Source organism: Carya illinoinensis, chromosome 2 (genome assembly GCF_018687715.1).
Source record: "Carya illinoinensis cultivar Pawnee chromosome 2, C.illinoinensisPawnee_v1, whole genome shotgun sequence".
Classification (NCBI taxonomy): domain Eukaryota; kingdom Viridiplantae; phylum Streptophyta; class Magnoliopsida; order Fagales; family Juglandaceae; genus Carya; species Carya illinoinensis.
The window spans coordinates 17,145,031-17,153,923 of NC_056753.1; the positions used below are offsets into that span (position 1 = coordinate 17,145,031).

Consider the following 8,893-nt stretch of genomic DNA (forward strand, 5'->3'; position numbering starts at 1 on the left):
CCGGCGACAAAGCATTGAGAGAGAGAGAGAGAGAGAGAGAGAGAACTATTACTCACGGCAGAGAGAGTGTTCCATGTAGAGAGAGAGAGCCTTATCGAGGGGCTTAGGTCGTGCGACACGGAGGGACATGGCCGCAGTAGCTGGTGCGACATGGGAGGTTTGATTTTGGCGGCTCAAGGTAGTGGTGGCAGTGGCTTAACGGTGAAATGCTTGTGGTGGTTGGGCAACTTGTGGAGAAGCCTTACGGGGAGGTGTTTTCGCTATTTTCGTGAAGTGAAATAGGGGATGTAACGCTCCGGTCCCGTAGGGGTCGGAGAATTTCTACCTTCCACTTATAAACTTGTCTCTCATCAAATCTAAAATCTTCACGACTTTGAAAACAATAAACAATATCATATTTTCCACAATTAACGAATAATGATGTCCATATAGTCATTTCCATGAATAACATAAATCAAAGGGTCCACAATTTCCCATTAGTCCCAACAAAAATAATTGAAACATCCTTCAGTCTTACTAAGTCCAAAAAACAATAACAAATCTAAGAAACAACAGAACGTCCTTCTATTAACAGTACCCTAAAGTATCCAATACTCTATTCCCATCATCTGAATCATCCACATCCACATTCACAAATTTCTATTCTTGATCCTCAGCTCAACCATCCTCATGATCTGAAAAATATTTGGAGATAAGAGGGTGAGTTATCAAAAACTTAGTAAGCAAAGCGCATATACTAGTGTGTACAACATGAGCATTTTCATAAAGTTTCATATGCAGGATAAAGAATCATTTCATTTTCAAATGCAAAACTCAAAGCTTGCTTTCAGGAAAGAAAAACGAAACGATATTTCAATTTTTTCATTTTCAGAATAAAACAACAATTCATAAATAAATAAAAAAAATACTTTGGCATAACATAACTGAGCATTCTCAACTTGTCATAACATATCGAATCGTATCATATCATATACCATGTTTAACCCCCGTGGTAGGATTGTGTTATCCCCCGTTACCAAACCAGGCAGTATCATATTGTGAAAATTTCCCTTTTTCAATCTTGGAGCCCTGAGTCTGCATACAGGGAAGAACAAATAAAAGACCACTTTGTTTCCAAAGTGGTTGCACTCATATCATATCATATTGGTACCAACCATATCACGTGAACCAGTATCATCATATTAGAACTATATTCAGAATCAGAATAAAAATAGATAAATATGCCAAAGGTTTTACATATTTATATTAAATCAAAGCACGTAATGAACACATTCATATCATTTTCTAATGATCAACAACATATCCAACACATTCCATATAACATGTATAAAAATCTCAATTTTCATATTAGCTCTTTTGCGCGTTTTATAAACATGTCAAATATTGCTCATGTTTACACTTTTCATGTCAAAAAATATTTTCTCTTTCATATAGATTTCATGGGTGAATGCAAAACATATAACCGAGGTTGTTTTGACGTTTATTTTTTTCAAAATATAACATGCACATTTTTACAAACCAACCTCAGTTCATTTATTTATTTTTATGCAAATCTAGCATAGCAACCCCGCTTACTTGACTCCTACAGCATATTATCTATGCCTTGAATTCGACCTCTATTAGTCTCGTCACCTATTCATAATAAATATACACTAAGTGTTAAAGACCAAAAATCACCACTTCAATCTAATTAATTAAAATCCATAATTTCAAATCATATTTCAGTACATTAACACAACTCAAATAACCACATAAAAACCTGGTCAACCCACGCTTCAAATAAACCAATTTCAAAACTATCCTATATATCCACCAACCAACGTCGAACTCAATTAATCAACATATCCACACCAACACAGCAGCCCATATCTCAACGCAACCACCATTTCAACCAAATAAGCAAAACACACGTCAAGTTTTTCTTCATTTACAACTCCACAGAAAATGTCCAAAACTTCTTAAATTCTACTCCACACCTATTGAATATTCTCTATTGTTTATACCCAAACAAAAACCAGCTACTCAAATGAAAAATCCATCCAAATTGCAGCACTCAAAGCTCAAGGAAAAACACAACAGAATCACTGGTTGCACATAAATAAAAAAAATATAACTTTATAGAAAAAAAAAAAATACAAGGGAAAGATGAAACCGAGTGGTAACTGAAAAGATGAGAGAGGAAAGAAAAAAGAAAAGAAAAAAAAAACCAGATTCAGAGAGATTACCAACGTGTGTAGTGGATGACGAAACCAAACTTTGAAAGTAGGAAACTCTCAGAATCGCAGCAAGGTAAAAAAAATGCAGGGGAAATGAAAGCGCAAGAGAGGGAGAGAGAGAGTCTGATGAGAGTGAAAAATCTGAAAAAAAAAATGAGGGAAAACAAAAGGGGATGCCGTTGAGAAAACGAGGAGACGGGAGAGTGAAGTGCGGAAGCCAAAAGCACAGAGAGAGAGAGAGAGAGAGAGAGAGAGAGAGAGAGAGAGAACTGAAAGAAGACAGGGGAAACCGTACATCAATCATATCAGGGAGGAAAAATCGGGGGAGAAGAAACTTTAAAAGTGAAAAAAATAAAAATAAATCTTACCAAAACGATGCCAAAATATGGTCTTAATGGCTGGGCTACTCTAAACTGGCCTCGGGCCTGGGCTTTACAGGGGACTTCCTTGTGGTTGAGTATGGTGGTTACCGACCAGGACGGGTGCTAGGAGCGGTAGTGTTGAAGCATACAAGGTGAGGCTAGCTTCCACGGTGTGGCGATGGCAGAATCAAGGACGGTGTACGTGGGCATGGCCCATGGGTGTAGTCGACAGTGGGCCATGCTGTGTTCTTCATGCTTAAAAACAGAGGCTTCCGTGTTCGTGTTATGGGTGTAGGAACGCAGTTGGTGTGGAAAACGTGTGGCGGTGGAGGTTTATTCAGGTCGTTTTCTGTTTAGCGTGCTTGGAGGAAGAGTCGTGCTCTATTTCAGGAGGGCAATAGCAGAGGTTGCGTTGGTAACTCGTGGGGCTGGTTTTATTGGTTTACGGTCGTGTGGGTGGGGTTGAGTGTTGCGCTGGTTTCCTACGGGGCTGTTGTTCTGCGAGATGGGGGTTGAGTGTTGGCATTGGTGGGGGAACCGAAGGGTTGAAGCGGTGCGGCTATCGTCAGTGGCGCAACCCCCAATTATGCTGAAGGAGCCAAATTTTCTACTGATATTTACGTAAAAGGTAAAATACTAAATAGTTTTAAGCTCTATGCACACTTTTTTTTAAAAATGAAAACTGGAGTTAGACTATTAGAAAATATTTTTTATTATTTTTTTAAAATTAAATAAAATTAAATATATATAAACAGATAATATATAAAAATTAAATAAAATTTTAGGACTATAAAAAAAGTAAAGAAATATTTCTAGGCATATTAAAATTAAAAAAAAAAATAGAAAACATATGCAGATTATAATTTTTTGGGGTGCCATTTTCTATATTTACAAAATTTACAGAATTATAATTTATATGATTATAATGTGGCTCTGCCATTGGCTATGTGCTGGTGGTGCAGGTCATTGTACAACAACTATGCTTGGCTTATAGAGAAAAAGTATTAATGGCGAGAAAAAAACTGATGGAGAGGAGATATGTAACACCCGGGTCCGGCACGAAGATTACGTTCCAATATATTTACTTTTCAATTTAGGTTAATATATTTGGAAAACTGAATTTAGAGAATATTTCTATATAAGCTAGGAGCAAAAAAGAAAATTGGGCAAGGAATATAGATTTTTATTGAGATTGATAATTTAGGCTAGAATTTTTAATGGACCAGGTGAGATTTTTTATTTAAAACTTGATTTGAAAAATTTATGGGATTAGTTGGGTAATTTTAGCAATTGATTACGTGGACTATTTTAATCGATCCAAGATTATTTTTGAAAATTTTATTTATCATTTCTATATATTACAAATCATATTTTTTTTTCTTTTATTAAATATGTAGATTATAAATGTTGAGTAAAAGAATCTAATTAATTTAAAAAAATAAAAATAAATATGATATATAATATATATATATATATAAAATAAGATAAATAGCAAAACTCATTTTTAAAACCGAGACCCCCGTGCTCTAATCAGACCCAACGTCCAAAACTTTTAGAAACCGCCCACCACGCACGACACTCCACCCAATGCACATGCACGTTTCTCCTTCTCTCATCTATTTCTTTTTTTTTAATATTAAGAATTGGGGAGGGAATCTAAGACCTCTGAGACCAAATCTCATGAAATCTGAGCTACATAGTCTTGGCTCCTTCCCTCATCTATAAATACACATATCCCTCTCATATATTTCAGAAACCGCCCACTGTCGCCAGCCACTTCCCCACCTCTTCCTTCCTGCACCTGCACAAACCACCAGCCACAAGTTGCGGTTAACCCCTCCGTCGCTTCACCTGGACGGACCGAGAAAAAAGGAGGCAACCCACGGCTCAGTCTCCCGTCCAACGCAGCAATTGCCGAACGGAAACCACCCCTAGTGCGGAGATTTCCCCCTGCACGACGGAAGCCACTAGCCATTGCCCGCCCCACGTGAAACCGGCAGCCACCTTGACTCTCTTCCACAAACTGTAGCCACCCAAACGCACGGAACCAACCCCCCAGCCCCACATCCATCGACCCATAATCCTCCACCGCACTGCCCTGCACCACTAGCCCACACCACTAACCGAGCACTAGCACCCCGAAGCCAAGAAAACTACCGTCGCACAGCCCCTTCCTCCACGCCAACAACTGCCACACATGGCAGGCTCTGTTTTTGCTCTTCAAAACACAGCACCTGCTTCCCCCACCGTGGGCCACAAACCACCACCCCGCCTGAATCAACAACAGGAAGTGACGCCGGAAGCCTCCCACCAGGCCAGATCGGTCGCAAGAGTACTCTCTCTTGGTAAGCCCGAGTTTCCCTCCGATCCCCTCTCCCCTTCCTAGCATTTTCTTCTTTTAACGGCGCCGATTCCTTTTTACTCTCCGTCGCCGTCTACCCCAGCCTCTCCGCTTCCTCGATCGGTGAGCAGCTACCCTTTCTTTTCGTTTTCTTCGGTGTCTCGGTGTAAACCGTGTCTACTAAGTTGGGCTTATTTCTTCTAGTGGGCCAGCTTTGATCTCGGATGGGTATTTCTAAGTCCGCGTAGTGTCACATTAATCTTGGTACAGTTTGATTTAATTTTATAAAAAATTTAAAATTAAATTAATATATACTAAATTTATATTTTTTAAAATTGATTACGTACTGATTTTTTGATTTTAATGTAATATATTACATATTAATATATATAATATAATATATTATAATTATATTATAGACTATAATAATATATAATATAAATATGATTATAGTCTATAATATAATGATATATTTTAATATATTATAATATATAGTGATATAGTATTAGTATAACTATTAATATGTACTATATAATAATATTATATATAATATAAAAAATTAAAATATATATATAAACTAGTGAGGTCTAGTTTTTTTTTTTTTTTAAAAAAATAGAATCAGATTGAATTTGATTGGTTTTAAGAAACATAAAACCGGTACCGGACCGAACCAAAGTCGAGACCGGACCGATTCCACCGGTTTTGTCCGGTCCGGTTTGCCGGTTTATCGATTTTTTTCACATCCCTACACATCGGGGATATAGCCCGAGAATCAACTGGTGAAATATTTTTTTTTTAATTTTTTCTTATTTTTTTCGTTTATTTTTTTGATATTCTTAAATATTTTTTTAAAAAATTTCACAACATCAATAAAAAAAAAAAACTTTCTTAATCACTTAATAAAAAAATAAAAATACCCACTCAAGATCCCAAGCATTTCTCTTCTAAACTCAGCTCTCGTGTTATTGGACTTTGGTCGTAAATCATTTTGGCCTGTAGTATCTTAGTTACACTGTTATAATATTTAAGTAGATTGAGCTTAATATTTATAAGTGGGTTTTATTTTAATTCATAATAGTTCACAAACTTTATTTTTTTAACAGAAAATATTTAAAGGATTTAAATTAAGTTATTAGGTATAGATCTTTACTATTTAATATGAGAAAGAAATGATAACTGTGTAATTTTATTTTGGACGCTTTAAATTTGAACTAGTCTAATTTTATTAAATGAACTTTTATTGTTTGCTTTAATAGATTTTGATATAATTATATTATCTAGTGTTAAATTTTTATAGTTAGATTTTAGTAGTAAATAATTTATAATTTACTATTTTAGTCGGATAAATTAGTGGATACTGATGAATTTAGAAAGTGATGGTCTTTTAGGATTATGAGAATTTTAGGTTTTAGAAGACTTACAATAAGTTATTTAAGTATTTCAGGTACAATTACGAAGTAACTATTCAATTAAAAACTTGTTGTTACATGACTTTTCTGTAGGTGATAATTCATATAAGAAGTCTAAGTAAGCGGGATTCCTATACTAGACTTTATATAAAAAGTAAAATGAAACGAAGTTGATTTTGAAAAATATGCATGTTTTATTATGAAAAGAAATTTAAAACAACCCCAGTTATTGATTCTGCATTACTCATGAAATCTGTATAATGGACGAAAGTATTTTTGTCATGACTAATGTAGACATGAGCAAATTTTTAGCATTCTGTTTTTGACTATGCAAAAAGAGCAAATATGCAATCTGAAAATTTGTACATGTCATATGAAGATGGTCTGAACCTATTTTGAATATGTGAAAATGATATGAAATTGTTCAGTACTCTATTTTGATATGATGTGGCATCCAAAAATTTATTCATGTCTACACATGAACAAATTTTTGCATTCTGTTTCTGATTATGCAAAATGAGCGAATATGAAATCTGGAAATTTGTACATGTTATGTGAAGATGCTTTGAACGTTTTTTGAATATGTGAAAATGATATGAAATTGTTCAGTACTTTGTTTTGATATGATGTGGCAACTAAAAAAAACCTTTCGCTTGACTTTCGGATTATGTTTTTGGTCATGATCTAATGATTTTGATTATGTTTTCCTTTGATATATGACCCTATCACTGGTGATAATAGTGGCCTATGGCCCTGTCAAAGGTGATAATAGTGACTCTAGCCTTGTTACGGGATATAATAGTGACCTCTGGCTATGCCATGTGATATAATAGTGACATCTGTTTTGAGTGCAATTACTTTGGTATCATAGTGATTTATGTAATATTTGGCTTTCCACATAATGCACAACCCTATCACGGGGGTGAAATATAGTCTATGTTATGATATAATGCCTTGATATTATATGATAAGATGATGATGTTGAGTCATGTTATGCTAAATGACACTTTTGAATATGAAAGTTTTGAAATGTTGCTATGATATCCTTACAACATTTTTGTTTTATTTGCATTTTGAAACTAAAATATTTTGTTCTACATTCTAAATTCTATAAATGCTCATATTTACATACTAGCATATGTTCCTTGATTATTGAGTTGTTGATAACTAATGCCTTATCTCCACAATATTTTTTAGATAATCTGAATATTTCAACTGAGGATCAAGATTAGAAAATGTGGGTAAGATGATATAAGCATGGTGGATTAAGCATGGAAGGTTTCTATAAGTATTAGTAAATTTTATTAAGTAATTTTGTCGTGTTTTGATGACATGGTATGTTGAGAGGTTGACATTTATATTAAGATTTTGTGGTGTTATTAGTTAATTATTTTAGAATAGTTAGTTTAAAACATTGAGATCTATGTGTAATTGGAAATTTAGAATTTATATCTATATGATGAGATATGATTTAAAGGGACAAGAAGTAACTCTCTGACCTATTTAGGATCGGGGTATTACAGCTAGCATCAAAACTAGGTTTCAGGTTTTGCAGACTATAAAATTTGAGGTTTTAGATCTGATAGGCTTATTAAGTTTTCATTTTCATGAATCAACTAATCACATAAGTTTTAATCTGATTACATAATTAGTGTTATCACTCAATATGGTATCAGAAGTGCAGTTTTTATTATTTAAGGTAGTTAGAAGTGTCAAAATATATTATAGTCTACGTTATTAGACTCAATTGATTATTTAGGATTTAATGGCGCAATAACCTATTTAAATATTTTCGGACGAAACACTTGTTTGAAATTGTGAATTTATTTTTAGGGGCACTTCGGGGCTGAATTTCGATAAACGATTTTCACTGTAGGTTCATATGAATATTTAAGATTTTTTAGTACTAAGTTTATTATACACTTTTTCGGAGTAAATAGTCACCTCAATAAGCGCATCAAGTGTAGTGTTTTCAAAATCACAGTGTGGAATATCCAAATTAAGTTAGAGAAGTTTTATTTGGACACTTGGTAAGATCTTAACCACACATGATGAATAGTATTAGACACTTGGCACTATGAGGAACGTTTCATGGATTTGAAAGAATCAAGGTGTGAGATCATGTCACCAAAGCAAAAAAATCCTACCGACCAATCAAATTGTGCCAAACCATAGAGAGTTTATATCCTAGTGAAACCCTATATGGAATCCGACTAAGAACCCAAAAGCACGATTGAAACCAAAATCCTAAACGGTTTTATCTAAATTCTAAAGTTGATCTCAAAATGCTAACTCAATCGGTTATTAGCATTGTGTTTAATCTCTTGATTAAATTACTTTTACGTGTTATTAGTCCTTCAAATTTATGTTAGAACATCATTGTCCAACTTTTTTGACCTTGGATATTTGATTAGACCAAGAGAAATTGGATTTGGGCTTGATAGCAACCCAAACCCTCTTAAAACCCCAAATTTAGGCCCATTCAGTTTAGGCCCATTAAGGCTCACAAAATTGGTCACCTTAGCATTGCTTCTTGGCTTAATTTTGCACCCTCACTTGGCTGAC

At 34.5% G+C, this 8,893-nt stretch overlaps 1 long non-coding RNA gene across 1 annotated transcript; it reads right to left on the reverse strand.

Moving 5' to 3' along the window:
- Positions 1-372: 372 nt before the first annotated feature.
- Positions 373-3,195, reverse strand: LOC122300206. Its single transcript, XR_006239947.1, has 3 exons — positions 2,585-3,195; positions 975-1,632; positions 373-674 (listed from the first exon to the last, which is right to left on the reverse strand). It is a non-coding gene; the product is annotated as an uncharacterized LOC122300206 (long non-coding RNA).
- Between the last annotated feature and the right edge of the window lie 5,698 nt (positions 3,196-8,893).